This window comes from Ranitomeya variabilis, chromosome 7 (assembly GCF_051348905.1).
Source record: "Ranitomeya variabilis isolate aRanVar5 chromosome 7, aRanVar5.hap1, whole genome shotgun sequence".
In the NCBI taxonomy this organism is placed as follows: domain Eukaryota; kingdom Metazoa; phylum Chordata; class Amphibia; order Anura; family Dendrobatidae; genus Ranitomeya; species Ranitomeya variabilis.
Window position 1 is genome coordinate 67298563 of NC_135238.1, and position 22287 is coordinate 67320849.

Genomic DNA, 22287 nt, shown 5'->3' on the forward strand with positions numbered 1-22287 from the left:
TTAACAATTAGTTCATTGCCAACATTAAAACACTTAGTTAAAAAAAAAAATCAAAAAAAAAAAAATCTGTGTGACAAAGTCAATACATACACTTAAGGTCCTTAGGCTCATAAGATGCTCCAATGTTTTGTTGGTTCTAATCACCAACAAAAGTGTGTGGGTTTAAAATCATAAGATGGCGAACTATTGATTGTGGTCAACTAGGGTAGGATCACTAATCATTTATAATCACTGTGCTCTCACCTCAAACTCTTGAATGGAATTCTAAGGAGTCAAATCAGCACTGCATATTGCTTGTCTGTAGTAGAGATGAGCAAACCTTTCAAGGTTCGGTTTACAGAACAGTTCAACAAACATACCCGAATGCCATTAGATTCAATGGGAGACCAAACTAAAATGTATACACAACACCTTCCGGGTGACAAAAAGCTTCCCAAACAGCTAAATTGGGGGTAGACACCATGAAACCTGGCATCAATTGACCCACAGTAGAATCTTTTATAATGGCACAGAAGCAGTCAGCCATGGGCAATGTATGAGCTATCAGGGTCTAGGACAATATTTACAGCTTTGAATTGAAGTTTCAATTAAGATGAGGTGGGTAAGGGAGCTGTGTAGACTTCTTTGCTGGGAACCCAGATACATCATGCAAGAGCTCATTATTTTTTTAGTTATTTTTTTTTTAGCCACACTCAGGTAGAGCACTAATGTTAGAAAAAAAAAATGTAAGGATAGTAATACTGGTAGATGACAAAACATAAGTGCAAACCTGCCGGGCTGGGAACCATACTGCAACAACCACCACACATGAACGAGACTCAACTTGGAGTAAAAAATATTTCCCAAAGTTAAGGGCAGACAACAGGAAACGTGGCATCATTTTACCTACAGTAGAAATTTGATAATGGCACAGCAGAAATCAGCCATGTGCCATGAGTGAGGCATCAGGGTCTGGGCCAGCATTTAGAGCCCGGAATTGAAGTTTCAATTAAGACGTGGCGGCTAAGGGAGCGGTGTAAGCCTTCTTATCTGGGAGCCTCGATAACTCATGCAACACTTTTTCCAGCCGCACAGATGGCACAATCATCAGTTTCATACAGTACTATTGGTAAAAAAATGTAAGGAAAGTAACACAGTAGTTGACTGAAAGTGAGTGCAGGCCTGCCTGTCTGGGAGCCCTACTTACACAGGCAACCCACCAGATGGAGGTGCAACTTGGAGTCTCCACATTTGAAAACAAGGTTTGTAACAGCAGCAATAGCAGGCACAGAAGACACCAAGGCAATAAACGCAAGATCAATACATGACACTAAAAACGACAGTCCCATAGTCTGTCCAATCTGCGACTGGGGAGCAAAAGTCAGTGATCTAAGACTTGTTCATTTAGATGAAAGTTAGGTTGTCTTCACTTTCAGGGGACAGCCAGATGCGCTTATCAATCAGGACATGACCAGCAGTGCTGAAGACATGTTCTGAGAGAACGCTGGCTGCCGGACATGACAAAGCTCGCCTGTCATGCCTTGAAGGTTAAGGCCACTCTTCCATTTTTGGAGACCAAACCACAAAAGGGTATAACCCTCCCCCCTTATTGCATTGACATTGAGCTCCAGATACTCCTGCACCATCCTCACCAGTCGTTCAGACTTGTACACTGTTCTGCTGGTGCACTGGCTGGCCTAAATAAATGTGTTAAATGACTCACAGAAATTGCTTATGCCACTAACTCTGCTTCTGCTGTTTTTGCGATGACATCTTGACGTTCCCGGGGTTGGATGTCTAGAACTGGGATGCACACTTTGTGCCTAACAGCTGTCTTGGGGAAAACCCACTTTTCAGAATGTCTACAAGCGTAATTTAATATCCCAGCATGCGTGCATCCCTTTCCAGGTCAGGGAAGCATCTGGCTAAATTTACTCTTGTAGCGTGGATCTAACAGAGTGGCAACCCAGTAATCAGCACTATTTCTAAGAATACAGGCATACTGTTATGTTAACGATCTGAGCACCTTCTTGCTGCACTGTGTTGGGCGCTTCCAGGAGGTCCAAGTCCATGGCGTGTTGGTGGCGAGGGTAACGGATGCTTTCTCCATCCCCTCCCGCCAACCATGGACAACAGAGAAAGGATCATTATTTTCTTAATCTCCTGACTTGCACTTCCATCAAATCAGTCTCCATTTGTTCCTTGGTTCCTACATTTTCACCAAGTTTATCTGGCATCACGATCCCTCCCTTGATTGCTGTAAGTCACCCTCCCATGGCACTGCCTGTGCGACGACAGTCTGGAAATTTGAGATATTATTATCCCTTCTGCATCCTCCTCTGCTTTAACCTCTTCCTCTGGGACCATCACCTCCTCGAACAGACTATTTAACCCCTTCATGACCCAGCCTATTTTGGCCTTAATGACCTTGCCGTTTTTTGCAATTCTGACCAGTGTCCCTTTATGAGGTAATAACTCAGGAACGCTTCAATGGATCCTAGAGATTCTGAGATTGTTTTTTCGTGACATATTGGGCTTCATGTTAGTGGTAAATTTAGGTCGATAATTTCTGAGTTTATTTGTGAAAAAAACGGAAATTTGGTGAAAATTTTGAAAATTTCGCAATTTTCACATTTTGAATTTTTATTCTGTTAAACCAGAGAGTTATGTGACACAAAATAGTTAATAAATAACGTTTCCCACATGTCTACTTTACATCAGCACAATTGTGGAAACAAATTTTTTTTTTGCTAGGAAGTTATAAGGGTTAAAATTTGACCAGTGATTTCTAATTTTTACAACAAAATTTACAAAACCATTTTTTTTTAGGGACCACCTCACATTTGAAGTCATTTTGAGGGTTCTATATGGCTGAAAATACCCAAAAGTGACACCATTCTAAAAACTGCACCCCTCAAGGTGCTCAAAACCACATTCAAGAAGTTTATTAACCCTTCAGGTGTTTCACAGCAGCAGAAGCAACATGGAAGTAAAAAATGAACATTTAACTTTTTAGTCACAAAAATGATCTTTTAGCAACAATTTTTGTATTTTCCCAAGGGTAAAAGGAGAAACTGGACCACGGACATTGTTGTCCAATTAGTCCTGAGTACGCTGATACCTCATATGTGGGGGTAAACCACTGTTTGGGTGCACGGCAGGGCTCGGAAGGGAAGGAGCGCCATTTGACTTTTTGAATGAAAAATTGGCTCCAATCTTTAGAGGACACCATGTCGCGTTTGGAGAGCCCCGTGTGCCTAAACATTGGAGCTTCCCCACAAGTGACCCCATTTTGGAAACTAGACCCCCCAAGGAACTTATCTAGAAGCATAGTGAGCACTTTAAACCCCCAGGTGCTTCACAAATTGATCCGCAAAAATGAAAAAGTACTTTTTTTTTCACACAAAATTTCTTTTAGCCTCAATTCTTTCATTTTCACATGGGCAACAGGATAAAAATGGATCCTAAAATTTGTTGGGCAATTTCTCCTGAGTACGCCGATGCATCATATGTGGGGGTAAACCACTGATTGGGTGCACGGCAAGGCTCGGAAGGGAAGGAGCGCCATTTCAATTTTTGAATGGAAAATTAGCTCCAATCGTTAGCGGACACCATGTCGCGTTTGGAGAGCCCCTGTGTGCCTAAACATTGGAGCTCCCCCACAAATGACCCCATTTTGGAAACTAGACCTCCCAAGGAACTAATCTAGATGTGTGGTGAGCACTTTGAACCCCCAAGTGCTTCACAGAAGTTTATACCGCAGAGCCGTGAAAATAAAAAATATTTTTTCTTTCCTCAAAAATGATTTTTAGCCCAGAATTTTTTATTTTCCCAAGGGTAACAGGAGAAATTGGACCCCAAATGTTGTTGTCCAGTTTGTCCTGAGTACGATGATACCCCATATGTGGGGGTAAACCACTGTTTGGGCGCACGGCAGGGCTCGGAAGGGAAGGCACGCCATTTGGCTTTTTGAATGGAAGGTTAGCTCCAATCATTAGCGGACACCATGTCGCGTTTGGAGAGCCCCTGTGTGCCTAAACATCGGAGCTCCCCCACAAGTGACCCCATTTTGGAAACTAGACCTCCCAAGGAACTAATCTAGATGTGTGGTGAGCACTTTGAACCCCCAAGTGCTTCACAGAAGCTTATAACGCAGAGCCATGAAAATAAAAAAGAATTTTCTTTTCTCAAAAATGATTTTTTAGCCCACAATTTTTTATTTTCCCAAGGGTAGCAGGAGAAATTGGACCCCAATAGTTGTTGCCCAGTTTGTCCTGAGTACACTGATACCCCATATGTGAGGGTAAACCACTGTTTGGGCACAAGTCAGGGCTCGGAAGGGAGGTAGTGACGTTTTGAAATGCAGGCTTTGATGGAGTGGTCTGCGTGCGTCACATTCCATTTCCAGAGCCCCTGATGTGCCTAAACAGTAGAAACCCCCACAAGTGACCCCATTTTGGAAACTAGACCCCCCAAGGAACTTATCTAGATGTATAGTGAGCACTTTGAACCCCCAAGTGCTTCACAGAAGTTTATAACGCAGAGCCGTGAAAATAAAAAATCATTTTTTATTCCTCTAAAATTATGTTTTAGCAAGCAATGTTTTATTTTCGCAAGGGTAACAGGAGAAATTGGACCCCGATAATTGTTAAAGAAAAAAAAAAGGGGGAAAAAAAAAAAAGAGAAGCCAGCACTGCTAATGGTCAGAACGCAATACAAATGGTGCACATGCACCTACTGAATTCTAACTGTAGTTCAAATATGAGACATTTAGCAAATAATTGATCAATTTTTTGAGCTACCCCGCCAATTCACGGCAATCTCATAATGGGGCAGTCCTACGCTACGTTTTTTTTATTAACGTTGTGCCATTACGGCCTCCTAGATGTATAAAAAGAGCATAAAAAGAAAGACACCATTACTATACTATGACATGCAAGCTGTACCTGGAGACATTTTCAGAATCACCCCCTTGGTGCCAGGAAGGACAAGCGTAGGTGAAGGCCGATCAGGTCCAGTGCGGACATGTCAGATCTGGCCTCCAAGCCAGCACCAAGGTTAAAGAGTGAGACAGGTTCAGACACAGCTGCAAAATTAACTAGAGCCTGAGACAGGGCAGGGCTGCTGTGTGTGTGAACAGCAGCCTATCAATCACAGAGAACACAGGAAGAATGGCGTACGTAACCCAGCATGCGCGGCAACAGTGGTGGTCAGCGCACCCCTGATAATTGTTGCCCAGTTTGTCCTGAGTATGCTGGTACCCCATATGTGGGGATAAACCACTGTTTGGGCACACGTCGGGGCTTGGAAGGGAGGGAGCACCATTTGACTTTTTGAACGCAAGATTGGCTGGAATCAATGGTGGCGCCACGTTGCGTTTGGAGACCCCTGATGTGCCTAAACAGTGGAAACCCCTCAATTCTAACTCCAACACTAACCCCAACACACCCCTAACCCTAATCCCAACCCTAACCCCAACACACCCTTAACCCTAATCCCAACTTTAGCCATAACCCTAATCACAACGCAACCCCAACACACCCCTAACCACAACCCTAACCCTAATCCCAACCCTAACCCTAATTCCAACCCCAACCACAACTTTAACCCCAACACACCCCTAACCCTAACCCTAACCACAAGCCTATTCTTAATCCTATTTCCAACCCTAGCTCTAATTCCAACCCTAACTCTAATTCCAACCCTAAGGCTATGTGCCCACGTTGCGGATTCGTGTGAGATTTTTCCGCACCATTTTTGAAAAATCCGCAGGTAAAAGGCACTGCGTTTTACCTGCGGATTTACCGCGGATTTCCAGTGTTTTTTATGCGGATTTCACCTGCGGATTCCTATTGAGGAACAGCTGTAAAACGCTGCGAAATCCGCACAAAGAATTGACATACTGTGGAAAATACAGCGCAGCATTTCCGTGCGGTATTTTCCGCACCATGGGCACAGCGGATTTGGTTTTCCATAGGTTTACATGGTACTGTAAATCTGATGGAACACTGCTATGAATCCGCAGCGGCCAATCCGCTGCGGATCTGCAGCCAAATCCGCACAGTGTGCACATAGCCTAATTCTAACGCTAACCCTAGTTCTAACCCTACCCCTAATCCTACCCCTAACCCTAACCCTAGTTCTAACTCTAACCCTAGTTCTAACCCTAGTGGGAAAAAAAAAATATTTTCTTTATTTTATTATTGTCCCTACCTATGGGGGTGATAAAGGGGGGGGTCATTTACTATTTTTTTATTTTGATCACTGTGATAAGTTTACCACAGTGATCAAAATGTACATGGAACGCATCTGCCGGCCGGCCGATTCGGCGGGCGCACTGAGCATGCGCCCGCCATTTTGGAAGATGGCGGCGCCCAGGGAGAAGACGGACCGACTTCGGGAGGCTCGGTAAGTATGAGGGGGTGGTGGGGGGGTGGATCGGAGGACGGGGGAGCGGACAGGAGCACGGGGGAGCGGACAGGGGGACGGAGGGGGGCACCGGACAGAACGGAGGACTGGGGAGGAGATCGGGGGCGGTGGGGGGGGGGGGGCAGAACATGATTTCCAGCCATGGCAGATGCTATTGCAGCATCGGCCATGGCTGGATTGCAATATTTCACCATTTTCATAGGTGAAATATTGCAAATTGCTCTGATTGGCTGTTGCACTTTCAACAGCCAATCAGAGTGATCGTAGCCACGTGGGGGCAAAGCCACCCCCCCTGGGCTGAAGTACAACTCCCCCTCTCCCTGCAGATCGGGTGAAATAGGAGATAACCCTTTCACCCGATCTGCAGGGACGCGATCATTCTGTGACACAGCATATGCGTCACAGGTCGGATTGGCACCGACTTTCATGACGCATACGCTGTGTCACAGGTCGGGAAGGGGTTAAAGTGTCAAAACTTGCTCCAGCATGTAAATGACCAGAATAGTGATACTGATGATGGCATCGTCAGCGCTAACATCTTAGTAGCCTTTTCAAAACTGTGCAGAAGTCCTTCATCAGTGCCCACTCCGCAAGCATGATTTGCACCATGTCCAGACTGCAATGGCCCAGGCTATGCACTAAGGCTTGTTGCTGTGACAGCAATGACATGTACAGAGTGGAATTCTACCATGTCAGAACATCACTAATTAAATAACTGGTAGGCCAAAATGCCTCTGTAGCAATGCAAGTCTATGATCTGCGGATGCTATCGTTGGAAGTGAGCAAACAGCGGCTGTGCTTTCAGCAGCAGCGTATCCAGACAAGGATGGTGGTGGAGAAATTGCTGTACCACCAGATTGAGGATGTGAGCCATACAAGGCACTTGTGTAAGGTCGCCACGGCATAGGGCCACCACCAGGTTTGCACAGTTATAGCACACGACCTTCCCTGGCTCCAGGTTTAGGGGAGATAGCCATTGCTCTAATTTGGCCTGCATACCGGTCCACAACTCTTGAGCTATGTGACTGCAATCTCCAAGGAATATTAATTTAAACGCTGCCCGATTGCAGTGAGCCATGGCTGCACAGTACGGAGATGGGGAGGGGGGAGATTATATCTACACTGTTGGAATGAGTTTCTGATTAAGGGAGAGGTTGAGGGCACAGGTGGAGGCCCTAGAGGACGTAAAGGAGGCAGAAGCAGTGGAGGAAGTCAGATATAGAGGTTTGTCCTGCAAGCCTTAGGAATTTATAGTCTTATAGAGTAGCCCTTTAACTGCCTTTCCCCACAGCCACCAGAGTCACTCACTGCTCAGGCAGTGAGATTTTATGCCCCTCTGCCCATGTTTGCTTGTCCAGGTGTCAGAGCAAAGTACTGCAGTGCGCAGGCGCCGGGAAAGGTCAGAGAGGCCCAGCACCTATGCACTGCAGTACTTTGCTCTGCCCTCAACAGGGCAGACAAAGTATGCCTCTGCAGGAGCCGCAGCGTGAAGACCAGAAGAGGACGTCATCTGATGAAGATGGGAGGCGCCGGACCCGGACCAGCAGCGGGAACGCCCCTGGGTGAGTATAACGTAACGTCTTTTTCTCATCTTTTAGGATACATCGGGGGCTTATCTACAGCATTCCAGAATGCTGTAGATAAGCCCCTGATGCCGGTCGGCTTACCTCACCCGCGATTTTGGGGGTGACAGATTCCCTTTAAAAAGGGACGTCGACTTCTGGACAACACCAGCTTAATCATTTCAGGCCCCCTTATAAAATAAAAACACTGAATATTCACCTCCAGCAACCACACTTCCTGCAATTTTGGTGCTACTGTTCTCGGCAGGGACGTGAGGAGACTTGGGTCATGAGATCTTTATCATGACTAAGGACCATTCTATGTCTGAAAAACCATTGCTTTTGCCTTGATGCAATATTTTTAACGTACCTGGAACCTTTAAAGGTTTACTAATAAATTGGAGAAGCTTTATATCTAGCACGCTGAAGACTGCTGCAGGCTATAGAAGATGCCCCACACCCTAAGCAGAAAAAAGAAATAAAAACAGGAAGGAGCCCAGGATGGGGACATTATACCAGGAAAGGGCCAAGACAGGGGACATTATTAAATGGAAGAACATGTATGTCTTTATATGACCAAGAATGCTACAAGGGCCCATACATCTGACCAACATGGAGGTGGCTGCTCATGTCCAAATATTGTACAGGGGCCTGCAGACTCCAGTAATACCACTGACCTTGATGCTTACTATATAGGGTATCCTCCTAAACAACCTTTGGCCACCACTGAATAATAGTGCACATAACCTGTACTGAAAGAAAACAATAACTGCCTCTAGATTAACACTTAAAATAAGTAACTTAGACTAAGCAGTTAAAAAGGGAATCTGACAGTTGATAAATGCTTCTCTATCATTTGGCATCATGTACAGGTGCTTCTCACAAAATTAGAATATCAAAAAGTTCATTTATTTCAGCTCTTCAATACAAAGAGTGAAATTCATATTAGATAGAGTCATTACAAACAGAGTGATCTATTTCAAGTGTTTATTTCTGTTAATGTTGATGATTATGGCTTACAGCCAATGAAAACCCAAAAGTCATTATCTCAGTAAATTAGAATACTTTATAACACCAGCTTTAAAAATGATTTTAAAATCTGAAATGTTGGCCTACTGAAATGTATATTCAGTAAATGCACTCAATACTTGGTCGGGGCTCCTTTTGCATCAATTACTGCATCAATGCGGAGTAGCATGGAGGCGATCAGTTTGTCGCACTGCTGAGGTGTTATGGAAGCCAAGGTTGCTTTGATAGCAGCCTTCAGCTCGTCTGTATTGTTGGGTCTGGTGTCCATCATCCTCCTCTTGACAACGCATCCTCAATTATCAGAACCTCCAAATCCCGTCTCCCAAGACTTTTCACGTGCTGCGCCAATTCTTTGGAATGCACTACCCAGGTTAATACGATTAATCCACAATTCACACAGTTTTAAGCGTGCCCTAAAAACACATTTGTTCAGACTGTCCTACCATCTCAATGCTTTAACCTAACAATCCCTGTATTGCCCATTCAAAATTGTTACCATAACCAGGTTCTTCGCATCATGTTCTCACATGCTTTATGCATTTAATAGCCCTCTGTGCCTGTACTGTTACATACTTAGGCTGACAACTGGTTCGTGCAGCTTTACATGAACACCCTATTCTTACACTATGGTTGGTCTGAACAACTAAGGGTACCGTCACACAGTACCATTTTGATCGCTACGACGGTACGATCCGTGACGTTCCAGCGATATCCATACGATATCGCAGTGTCTGACACGCAGCAGCGATCAGGGACCCCGCTGAGAATCGTACGTCGTAGCAGATCGTATGGAACTTTCTTTCGTCGCTTGATCTCCCGCTGACATCGCTGGATCGTTGTGTGTGACAGCGATCCAGCGATGTGTTCGCTTGTAACCAGGGTAAACATCGGGTAACTAAGCGCAGGGCCGCGCTTAGTAACCCGATGTTTACCGTGGTTACCAGCGTAAACGTAAAAAAACAAACAGTACATACTCACATTCCGGTGTCCGTCCTCCGGCGTCTCAGCTTCTCTGCACTGTGAGCGCCGGCAAGCCGGAAAGCAAGCACAGCGGTGACGCGGTGACGTCACCGCTGTGCTTTCCGGCTATGGCGCTTACACAGTGGAGAGAAGCACAGCGCCGGGGGACAGACACCGGAATGTAAGTATGTACTGTTTTTTTTTTTTTTACGTTTACGCTGGTAACCAGGGTAAACATCGGGTTACTAAGCGCGGCCCTGCGCTTAGTAACCCGATGTTTACCCTGGTTACCCGGGGACTTCGGCATCGCTCCAGCGCCGTGATTGCACAGTGTGACCGCAGTCTACGACGCTGGAGCGATAATCATACGATGCTACGACGTCACGAATCGTGCCGTCGTAGCGATGTAAATGGTACTGTGTGACGGTACCCTTAAGCAATTGTTACCATCCACCTTTTGTGTCGCCCCTTTTCCTCATAGATTGTAAGCTTGCGAGCAGGGCTCTCATTCCTCTTGGTATCCTTTTTGATCTTTGTGCTTATTGTTATTCTGTAATGTCTATTGTCTGTACAAGTCCCTTCTAAAATGTAAAGTGCTGTGGAATACTGTATGTTGGCGCTATAGAAATAAAATTATTATTACTACTACCCCATAGATTCTCTGTGGTTAAGGTCAGGCGAGTTTGCTGGCCAATCAAGCACAGTGATACTGTTTTTGCTTTCTTCTGAGAACACCACCTTGGACCACTGAGCAACAGTCCAGTTCTTTTTCTCCTTGGCCCAGGTAAGATGCTTCTGGTTTGTCTTTTGGTTACGAGTGGCTTGACACAAGGAATGCGATACTTGTAGCTCATGTCCTGGATACGTCTGTGTGTGGTGGATCTTTAAGCAATGACTCCAGCAGCAGTCCACTCCTTGTGAATCTCCCCCAAATTTTTGAATGGCCTTTTCTCAACAATCCTTTCAAGGCTGCGGTTATCCCGATTGCTTGTGCACCTTTTTCTACCACACTTTTTCCTTCCACTCAACTTTCCATTAATATGAATGGATACAGCACTCTGAAGAACCAGCTTCTTTAGCAATGACCTTGTCATGTCGGACGCTGTTCAGACCAGGTCGTTCGACAGACAGCGGTAATTCCGCTTTTGACCACTATTTGCTCATTGGCGTCGGCTAGATTTTATCTAGCTGTTCCGGGGTTAATTTACCTGATCCTCGGATTGGAAGCTGGGCCATGCCCATTGCCTTTAAATAGTTCTCCTGATCATTGGGCGTCGCCGATTATAGCTTCTGTCTTGTGCGTTGTTATCTCGGTCTGGAGTGGTGAGCTGGTTGTTAAAGATTCGTTGCTGGTGGTGTATTTTCCTTTGTCTTATTTACTCCTTCCTATTTTTGTATTTATTTTGCCCTGCACATTTATAGTGTATTCCTGAGTGACTGCGGCGTGGTGTATATTTTCCTTTATCCTTGTCTGTGCTAACTGTGGGTATTGGTGTATTACCTCTTCACTGGGTGGTGGGCGAAGGTTTCAGCCTAGGGTTGAAACAGGAGACAGGGTGAGGTTCGAGGCCTGGACATGCACACCATCAGTGTAAACTCCAGGTAGAGGGTCAGTCAGGATTTCCCTAGTCTGAAGGAAATTGCAGGGGCCCGGGTTATTAGCTCTCGCCCACCTAGTCTCGTGACATTATAATCGGCCCAACAACAACAACAACAAAAAAAAAGGGGGGGGGGGGGGTTTTGTGTGTTTTGTCACGGATCCCATGATTTCCATAACCCACCAGTTGAGGGCGCTGTTCCTACAGGTCACTGAGTTGAGGGGGCAGTGCAGCAACAGGGACTAGCAGTATCTAATGTGCAAGCTGGAGCGACAGGAAGAGTTGCTGAGCCTAAATTTCCTTGGCCTGAAAAATTTGCTGGGGAACGCAGTAAATTTGTTTCTTTTCGTGAAGCTTGCAAACTATTTCCGCATGCGCCCGATCTCCTCGGGTAATGAGGCTCAGCGTGTGGGCCTGGTGTTGTCATTGTTAAGCAGGGATCCCCAAGCATTGGCGTTTTCTTTGCCATCTGATTCTGCTGCATTTGACTCTGGAGAGGTTTTTTTTCCTCTCTTGGAAAAATCTACGATGAACCTGACAGAATGGCTCTAGCAGAATCTAAGATATGCACTATTCGCCAGGGGGAGTGAGTTGCAGAGGATTACTGTTCTGAATTTTCGTCGCTGGGCGATCGATACACAATGGAATGATCCAGCATTGCGGAGTCAGTTTATACATGGGATTTCTGGAAGGGTTAAAAAAGCCCTTCTGATGTACGAGACTCCTACTTCTCTAGATTCCGCTATGAGTCTGGTTGTCTGCATTGATCGCCGTTTGCGTCAGGGGGAGCATGAGACACCACCAATAGGAGAGGGTTTAGGTTCACGTGAGGTGGCTGCAGGTGAGCTCACGGAGCCTATGCAAATCGCAGGGGTGTCACATGTGAAGCGTCGAGCCCCTGAGCTCAGGAAGCAGGGAGCCTGTTTTTACTGTGGTAAAACTGGTCATTTTATTAACATCTGTCCTCTGCTGTCTAAGAAAAACGCAACGGCGGAAAACTTCTAAGCTCAGAGGGTGTGAAGGAGACCAGAGCTTATGTATATCCTCCATGGTGGTTTCTCAATGCATGCTCCCTGCTAAGGTTTTTATCGCTGGCAGTGAGCTGCCAATTACTGTTTTTGTGGATAGTGGTTCAGCCACAAATCTCATTGATGAGGAGTTTGCGCGCACAGCAGGTTTTAGGATTGAAAAACTGTCTCATCCTATCCGCGTGGTCACCATCAATGCTGCTCCTCTCTCTCAGGGGGAGATTACTGAATTTGTGGCTGAGGTGAAACTCCACATTGGAGTTCTACATTCCGAGCGGGTTACATGTAAGGTGCTCAGGAATCTTCCTGCACAGGTGGTTTTGGGTTTTCCTTGGTTGTCTATGCACAACCCGGTAATTGACTGGAAAACTCAGGACATAATTCAGTGGAGCGAGTTCTGCCAGGAGAATTGCCTGGCCACATGTGTGGCTGCGGTGACTTCAAGCGTTCCGGAGTCACTTCTGGATTTTGTGGATGTGTTCTCTGAGAAGGGTTGTTCAGAGTTGCCGCCACATCGTCCCTATGACTGTTCTATCAGGTTTAAACCAGGGGCCAAATTGCCTAAAGCAAGGATGTTTAACATCTCCGGTCCGGAGAGACAAGCGTTAAAAGATTACATTGCTGAAAGCTTGAGCAAAGGGCACATCTGGCCGTCATCCTCGCCGGTGGCAGCAGGGTTCTTCTTCGTGAAGAAGAAAGATGGCGGATTACGCCCGTGTTTGGATTTCAGGGAGTTGAACCAGATTACGGTTCATGATCCATACCCTATGCCACTGATACCAGATTTGTTCAACCAGGTGGCAGGTGCTAAGTGGTTTACCAAGCTTGACCTCAGGGGGGCGTACAACCTTATAAGAGTCCGTCAAGGTGATGAGTGGAAGACGGCTTTTAATACCCCTGAGGGTCATTTTGAAAATTTGGTGATGCCATTTGGGTTGACTAACGCACTTGCAGTGTTCCAACATTTCATCAATGATGTATTCTCGCATGTTTTGGGGAAATTCGTTATCGTGTACCTAGATGACATTCTCATATTCTTGCGACCGTTATGCTCATTTAGATCATGTCAGGGAGGTGTTACAGCTTCTCAGAGAGAATAAGCTGTATGCTAAACTTGAGAAATGTGTATTTTCTGTTCAGGAGTTGCCTTTCTTGGGTTATATTGTGTCGGCTTCTGGTTTTAAAATGGATGCCGCTAAGGTGCAAGCGGTGCTGCATTGGGAACGTCCTGATAACCTGAAAGCACTTCAGCGTTAGAAAGAAGCAGGGCACGTACGAGGGTGAGTATATACCTAATAGGAATATACTCACCCTCGGCTTCTTTCCGGCAGCCTTCCTTCTTAAGAATGAACGCGTGAAGGACCTTCCGATGACGTCACGGCTTTGTGATTGGTCGCGGCGGCCCACGTGACCGCTCAGCGACCAATCACAAGCCGTGACCTAATTCTCATGTACCTGAGAACCAGAACAGGACCTGAGAATAACGTCACCGGCTTGTGATTGGTCGCTCAGCGGTCACGTGGGCCGCCGCGACCAATCACAAGCTGTGAAGCATTCGAAAGGTCTTTCAAGCGCCATTTTTAGGAACGGAAGATGCCGGTTACCAGCGGCGATGTCCAGGCTGCGTCGGAGAGGTGAGCATATCAATATTTTTTATTTTAATTTTTTATTTTACACGTAAATATGGATCCCAGGGCCTGAAGGAGAGTTTCCTCTCCTTCAGACCCTGGGAACCATAGTATCCCATTGCACTGCATTGGGTTTCGTGTTTCGGCCGACCCCGACTTTTTTTATAGGATCGGCCGATTTCACTCGACCCGACTTTTGAGAAAGTCGGGTTTCGTGAAACCCGACCTGATCCTATAAAAATAAAAGTCGCTCAACCCTAATGACCACTGATGGTCAAAAATGAACCAAGCAAAACTTAGCTTCTCTTGAAGAGACAGATAACGAAGGACTGCAGGAGAGCTCCAAAATAGCACTGAAGACATTGACAGCAGGCAAGGAATAATGGTCCAGGTGAGCTAAATAGCAAACCTGAAGAGCAAGTGACAAAACAGCTGATTTCAGCCAAAGAGCCGCAGTAAAACAAAAAGGCCACTAGAGGGAGACAAAACAGAGAACTCACACAGTGTTCACAACAGGGGAGAACCTCGGGAGGATCCAGTACCCATCCTCCAAAAGGGTGTTGTGGTTTCGGCTCTCACTACCAAGGTTGAGGCTGAGATTGCCGAGGCTCAGGAGGAGGTACCATCTGAGCTTCCCATCAACAAATCTTTTGTACCGCTTCATCTCCGCTTAAAGGTTTTGGCGGAGCATCATGATGCTGTCCTGGCTGGCCACCCAGGGGTTAGAGGTACCTTGGAGTTGGTGTCACATCGGTTTTGGTGGCCCAAGATCCGACAGGTCGTGGTCTCATACGTGTCAGCTTGTACCACGTGCGCTAGGGCTAAGACGCCCCGCTCCAGTCCTGTTGGCACGCTACTTCCTCTTGAGGTACCTAGTAAGCCATGGACGGAAATCTCCATGGATTTCATCACCGATTTACCCTCATCAGCTGGGAACACGGTCATCTTGGTGATTGTTGATTGGTTTTCTAAAATGTCGCACTTTGTGTCTTTGCCTTCGTTGCCTAACGCTAAGACTCTGGCTCAGGTATTTGTGCAGGAGGTGGTCAGACTTCATGGGGTTCTGTCTGACATCGTGTCTGATAGGGGGTCTCAGTTTGTGGCAAAATTTTGGAAAGCATTTTGCTCACGGCTGGGGATCAAGTTGTCTCATTCTTCGGCGTTTCATCCTCAGTCAAATGGTCAGACTGAGCGTATGAACCAAAATTTGGAACAGTACCTACGCTGCTTTGTCTCTGATAACCAGGAGGAGTGGTCTACCTTTCTCCCTTTGGCTGAGTTTGCCATCAATAATCATCGCCAGGAGTCATCTGGGGAGTCTCCGTTTTTTTGTGTTTACGGGCTACATCCTCAATTTTGTACTTTGAGTCAGAGGGGCTCTTCCGGCGTTCCTGAAGAGGACCAGTTAGGAGCACAATTGTCATCAGTCTGGAGGAGAGTTAAACAGCGCCTGTTGAGTGTGGGTGCTAGGTACAAACGTGTGGCTGACAGTAGGCGTGTGCCAGGTCCAGACCTCAAAATACTCAAAATACCGTCCCTTAAATTGGGTCCACGGTTTATTGGTCCATTTAGGGTCACCGCCGTCATTAACCTAGTAGCGTACAGATTGGAGCTCCCTATGGTGTATAAGATACACAACGTGTTCCACAGGTCTCTTCTAAAGAAGGTGGTGGGTTCTGTGGACGCGGCGCCTATGCCACCTCCAGTCTTAGTGGATGGTAATTTGGAGTTTGAAGTCTCCAAGGTGGTTGACTCTCGTGTAGTGCGTCGCACTTTACAGTACTTGGTACACTGGCATGGTTATGGGCCTGAGGAGAGGTCCTGGGTACCAGCCTCGGACATTCATGCGGATCGGCTAGTCAGGTTTTTTCATCGTCGCCATCCAGACAAGCCGGGTCCTATAAGCCGTGAGGGCCCTGGGGTCCCTCGTAGAAGGCGGGTACTGTCATGTTGGACGCTGTTCAGACCAGGTCATTCGACAGACAGCGGTAATTCTGCTTTTGACCACCATTTGCGCATTGGCGTCGGCTAGATTTTATCTAGCTGTTCCGGGGTTAATTTACCTGATCCTCGGATTGGAAGCTGGGCCATGCCCATTGCCTTTAAATAGTTCTCCTGATCATTGGGCGTCGCCGATTATAGCTTCTGTCTTGTGCGTTGTTATCTTGGTCTGGAGTGGTGAGCTGGTTGTTAAAGATTCGTTGCTGGTGGTGTATTTTCCTTTGTCTTATTTACTCCTTCCTATTTTTGTATTTATTTTGCCCTGCACATTTATAGTGTATTCCTGAGTGACTGCGGCGTGGTGTATATTTTCCTTTATCCTTGTCTGTGCTAACTGTGGGTATTGGTGTATTACCTCTTCACTGGGTGGTGGGCGGAGGTTTCAGCCTAGGGTTGAAACAGGAGACAGGGTGAGGTTCGAGGCCTGGACATGCACACCATCAGTGTAAACTCCAGATAGAGGGTCAGTCAGGATTTCCCTAGTCTGAGGGAAATTGCAGGGGCCCGGGTTATTAGCTCTTGCCCACCTAGTCTCCCCGTGACAGACCTTTTGTAGCTTACCCCCTTTGTGAGGGCAATGTTGACTGCCTTCTGTCAAGTCAGCAGTCTTCCCCATGATTGTGGAACCTACTGAAACAGACTAAGGGTCCTTTTTAAATGCTTAAGAAGCTTTTGCAGGTGTTTTTTTGTTAATTATTCTAATATATTGAGATGACTTTTGGGTTTTCATTGCCTGTAAGCCATAATCATTAACAGAAATAAACACATGAAATAGATCATAGTTTGTAATGACTACATAATATGAGTTTCACTTTTTGTAACTGAAATTGACTTTTTGATAACATTCTAATTTTGTGAGAAGCACCTGTATCAGATATTTTGCTCTAAAATGAGGTGTTTCAGAAGAAAAAAAAAAAAAAAAAAGTTTCATAGCCACCGGAGAACAAGCCACATGGGAAACTGGTCTGTCTGGTGGATTCCCGGTGGCTTCGCTAAGTCTGCTGCACTGGAGTGATGGTGGAGTAAATTGATCAGTCATGATCAAAAATTCTTCGATTCTGAGGTAAAATCTGTATTCAGTGAAGACACTTTCCCATAACTGAGAAAGGAGATGAGAGCTACTACTGATAGATTTTATGTAGACTGAAGGAGCAAAAGGCAGAGCACATCCCTCCCTCTCTCCCCTCCTATCAACATAGCATCTTTTCAGTAGCAGCTGTCTCTACCATCTCCAGAGGGGGAAATCGGTCTTTACCGAATACAGATTTTACCTCAGAATTGAGAATTTTGATAATGATTGATTAATGTAGTAGAGAAACAGATTTTTCTGATAAGATATATTACAAAGTTGTTGTTTTTTTTCATGTGTACTATTGATTTCTGAAATAAAAAATTATAGTTACTTACCGATAACTGTATTTCTCTGATCCCATGATGGCACCACGGAGAGAGGGGTCCGCCCCCAGGGACAGGAAACCTACAGGTGAAAAAGGGCGTACCTCTCCCCCACATCAGTTGTTTTACAGAGCCTTTATACAGAACTTCAGCTGCAACTTAATATTTACACAAATTAAGCTTAACAATTTTAACTTAACAGAGGCACCGTGACTAAGGTAACTAACTATACATTATAGTGTGCACACCTGTGTGTGAAAAGGGAGGGAATATACGGGTGCCATCATGGGATCAGAGAAATACCGTTATCGGTAAGTAACTATAATTTTCTCTATCCCCATGATGGCACCACGGAGAGATTTGCATAGATTGTAACTCTTAGGGAGGGACCACTGCCTCTAGAACCCTAGGTGACCCTAGAGACCACTGCCTCTAGAACCCAAAGGTGAGATCAGAGGAGGTCAAGTCTAAGCGGTAGTGTTTGAAGAATGTAGACTGTGAAGACCAAGTGGCCCCTCTACATATCTGTTGTATCGAAGCGCCAGCTCTCTCCGCCCAGGATGATGCCACTGCTCTGGTTGAGTGAGCTTTTATATTCTCCGGGATGGCCGTCCCGCTGGATGAGTAGGATAGGGCGATGGCATCTCTTATCCACCTTGCTAACGTGGCTTTCAATGCTTTTTGTCCCTTCTGTGGACCCTGGAAGCAGACAAACAGAGCCCTATCCTTCCTGCACTCCCTAGTGGCTGACAAATATCGGACTAGGCACCTTTTTAAGTCAAGGGTATGTAGTGTTTTTTCTCCCTCATTTTTGGGACAAAATGAGGGCAGAGAGATCTCTTGTGTCCTGTGAAATTGTGACGCGATCTTAGGGAGGTAAGCCAGGTCAGTTTTTAGAATGACTCTCGTCGAGAATTTGAGTAAAGGGAGGACACGCGGATAGTGCTTGTATGTCACTGACACGACGGGCCGAGGTTAGGGCCACTAGGAGTGTGGTTTTTAGAGATAGGACCTTTAGGGGGTGCGTCTGCCAGGGGTTCAAAGGGAGGTTTGGTTAGCGCATTTAAAACAAGGTTTAAGTCCTATGGAGGGGCATTATGAAGAGGGATAGGCCTTGATCTACCCGCGGCTTTAATGAATCTCGTGATCCATCGGTTTCTGGCTAGATCGTAATTATACAACGCTCCCAAGGCTGCTACCTGAACCTTCAGAGTACTCGTAGCTAAACCTTTTTCCAACCCCTTTTGCAGGAACTCAAGAATTTCCCCTATTGGGATATTGGAGGGAACGCGTAGGCGAGGCGATAGTTCCAGGGAATTGTAAGGGCGTCCAGAGCTACTGGGCCCCCCCGGGGATTGATTGAGCAGAACATTTTTACCTTCCGGTTTTGACTGTCCGCGAATAGGTCTATCTCTGGCTCTCCCCAACGCATTACTATCTGGTTGAACACCGATTGTTTTAGCTCCCACTCCCCCTGTTTTAAGCGCGTCCTGTTGAGGAAGTCTGCGGTTTGGTTTTCTGAGCCTTTTATGTAGAGGGCTGTTAGAGACTTCAGGTTGTGCTCTGCTATGTGAAAGATGGATCGAGTTTCTTTCATCAGTGCTTGCGACCTGGTACCCCCTTGGTGGTTTAGATATGCTACTACCACCTGATTGTCTGAGAAGATTTTTACGTGGTGGGAGTGAAGGAGTTTTAGAAAGTGTGTCAGGGCGAGCTTTACCGCTAACAGTTCTTTCATGTTTGATGAGGTTAGTTCTTGATTTTTGTTCCAATTCCCTTGTGCCACTTGACCGTCTACATGTGCTCCCCACCCCCAGGGGCTTGCATCCGTCGTCAGGATTTTCTCCGTCGGTAGTGCCCAAGGGACCCCCTTGGTAAGATTTACTGGGTTCGCCCACCATTCTAGGGAGTGTATCGTAGTTGATGATATACTTAATTGCCCGTCTAAATTTCCGCCCAGATACAGGCTTGAATTTAAAGTCTCCCATTGTAAGTCCCGGGTATGACACTGTGCCCACTGTACGGCCGGGATGCAGGCTGTCATAGAGCCCAGCAGCGACATAGCTTTCCTGAGAGTGGTGACCGGGGATGTCGACAACTGCAACACAGCCTGTGTCATTTTTTGAATCTTCCCCTGAGGAAGATAGCACATTTGTGTGCTTGAGTCCAGGACTATCCCTAAGTACTCCTGTACCTGAGAAGGGACTACTTTGGATTTGGAAAGGTTCAATAGCCAACCTAGGCTTGATAGAGAAGTCTTGACCAAATCCAACTGTTGTTTGCAGTGATGGAATGATGTCGCTGCTACAAGGAGATCGTCCAGGTAGGGAACTATCAGGATATTCTGTTCCCGTATATGAGCCATCACTTCTGACATTATTTTCGTGAATACCCGGGGTGCGATAGCTAACCCAAATGGGAGGGCCCGGAACTGATAGTGTTTTATCTCCCCCTGGATATTCGCTGCTAGTCTGAGATACTTTTGAGGATCCCTGTGGATCGGCACATGGTAGTATGCATCTCGTAAGTCTAGAACAGTCATGAAACACAACGGAAAGAGTATTTTCACGCAAGATTTTATTGTCTCCATTTTGAAGTGTGGGATTTCAAGGAAACTGTTTAATTTTTTGAGATTTATGATCGTCCTGTACGATCCATCTGGTTTCCTTCGGAGGAAGAGGGGGGAGTAGAAGCCCATGCCTCTTTCCTGGTGTGGGACTTCCTGTAAGACTCCCTTCTGGATTAGGCTTAAAATCTCTTCCTGGAGAGCTGACTGTTCTTGTGACTGTCTCTGCGGTGTTACCATAAAGAAGTTGTTGGGGGGGGAACGCGGAATTTTAGTTTGAGCCCTTCTCGTATTATGCCTAAAATCCAGGGACTGTTTGAGATTTTTTCCCAGGCTGGAAGAAAACCGGCTAGTCTCCCACCGACCCGGGGAACACCTTCATTGAGTTTTCTTATTATCAGGGGTGGGTTTGTTGAACAGGAAACCTCTGTTTTTATTTCTTTTGTCTTCCCATGCCTCTTTGTTCCCTTTAGGGGGTCTCCTTCGCATGAATTTTCTATTCCGAAAGGAACGCCTGTAAGACTGGTTGGGGAATCCAGGGAAAGATTTTTTCTTATCCCCGGCTTTGTCGAGGATATCGTCTAGTGTTGACCCGAACAAGAATTCGCCTTCGCAAGGTATTGAACATAGTCTCGTTTTCGTCTGAAGATCCCCAGGCCAGCATTTTAGCCACAGGGCACGTCTTGCGGCGTTTGAGAAGGCGGCTGACCTGGCTGCTAGCCTGACCGAGTCTTCGGATGCGTCAGCCAAAAAGGCTGCTGCACCTTGCATTACGGACACTGATTTTTTAATTGTCTCTCTTGAGACTTTCTCCTTTAACTGGGAGTCCAAGTGCTCGAGCCATACCATTAGGGCGCGGACCGTGCAGGTGGCCGCGATGGCTGGTTTTAGTCCACCCCCTGCAGCTTCCCAGGAGTTTAAGAAAGTCTCGGCCTTTTTGTCCATTGGGTCTTTTAAGGTACCCATGTCCTCAAAGGGCAGGGCAAACTTTTTAGAGGCCTTTGCTATGGCCACATCTAACTTTGGTGCCTTACTCCAGGATGAGGAGGCTGGGTCATCGAAGGGGTACTTTCTCTTGGGAGTCAGAAGAGCTTTTTTGTCTGGCTTTTTCCATTCTCTCAATTAGAGAATGAATTTTCTCGTTTATTGGGAATGCTCTTCTTTTCTTTTGCTCCAGACCTCTGAACATTATGTCCTGCGCTGTTCTTTTAGGTCTCTCATCTACCAGCCCCATTGTTGTTCTGACTGCTTTCACTAAGGCGTCTGTCTCCTCTATAGGGAAGCAACTGCGCCCCCCTTCTGAGGATACTGAAGAGGTGTCAGAGGCTGATGAATCATTTGAGTCAGATGGCTCGCTTTCTGACTCGTCTGCACTAGACTCAGGGAACCCATGACTTGTCTTGTGTTTTTTCTTTGTGGTTTTAATGCCTTTAAGGGCACTCTCCACCTGACTTTTTATCAATGAATTAAGCTCTGAGGCAAATGCTGGGGTTTCCTCCTGAATTGTCTTTTTTATACAAGTACTGCACAGTCTTTTCTGCCAGGAGGAAGGCAGTTCCCCTAGACATAAAGCACACTCTCTGTGCTTTGTTTTGCCTGTACATTTTCTTCCCTAGGAAAAAAAGAGTAACTCCGTATTAAAACTCAGCACTTTCACGTAGGTCACTCACCCCCTGAGGATCAGAGATACCGTCTCGGGCCCGGGGCCTGTGTCCACAGGATTCGCCGCCGGCCGTGTGGTTTTTGCAGACCCTCGGCTGCGTTGTGACTCTGATCGTCCGCTGCTGCTGCGCTGTAGAGAGGAAGAGTTCCCCTTGCGCTGATGCTGTAAATGCTGGCGCCGCTGCGCCTGTACTTGCTTAGGAGATAGCTGGACGACTTACTGCACATCCTGCTGCTCGTTTTCACTCATAGTGGCCTCCGCACTGTGTGGTGCACTGGAGTTTGAATTTGCCACATTTCCCTCGCTTGCTGAGCGTTCTTTTGTAACAGTGTGCCGGCGACACCGGAAGTGACGATCTGCGCATGCGCCCGCCTGACTTCCGGTTTCCTGGAACGCCGGCGTCACATGAGGGAAGATATGAGCTGGGACGCCAGCGCGCGCACACTAGC

The 22287-nt window shown here is 46.4% G+C and overlaps 1 protein-coding gene across 3 annotated transcripts in view; it reads right to left on the bottom strand.

Moving 5' to 3' along the window:
• LOC143784953 (LITAF domain-containing protein-like) overlaps positions 1-22287 on the bottom strand; it is a 97051-nt gene that overhangs the window by 57980 nt on the left and 16784 nt on the right. The gene's annotated exons all lie outside the window — the stretch shown is intronic.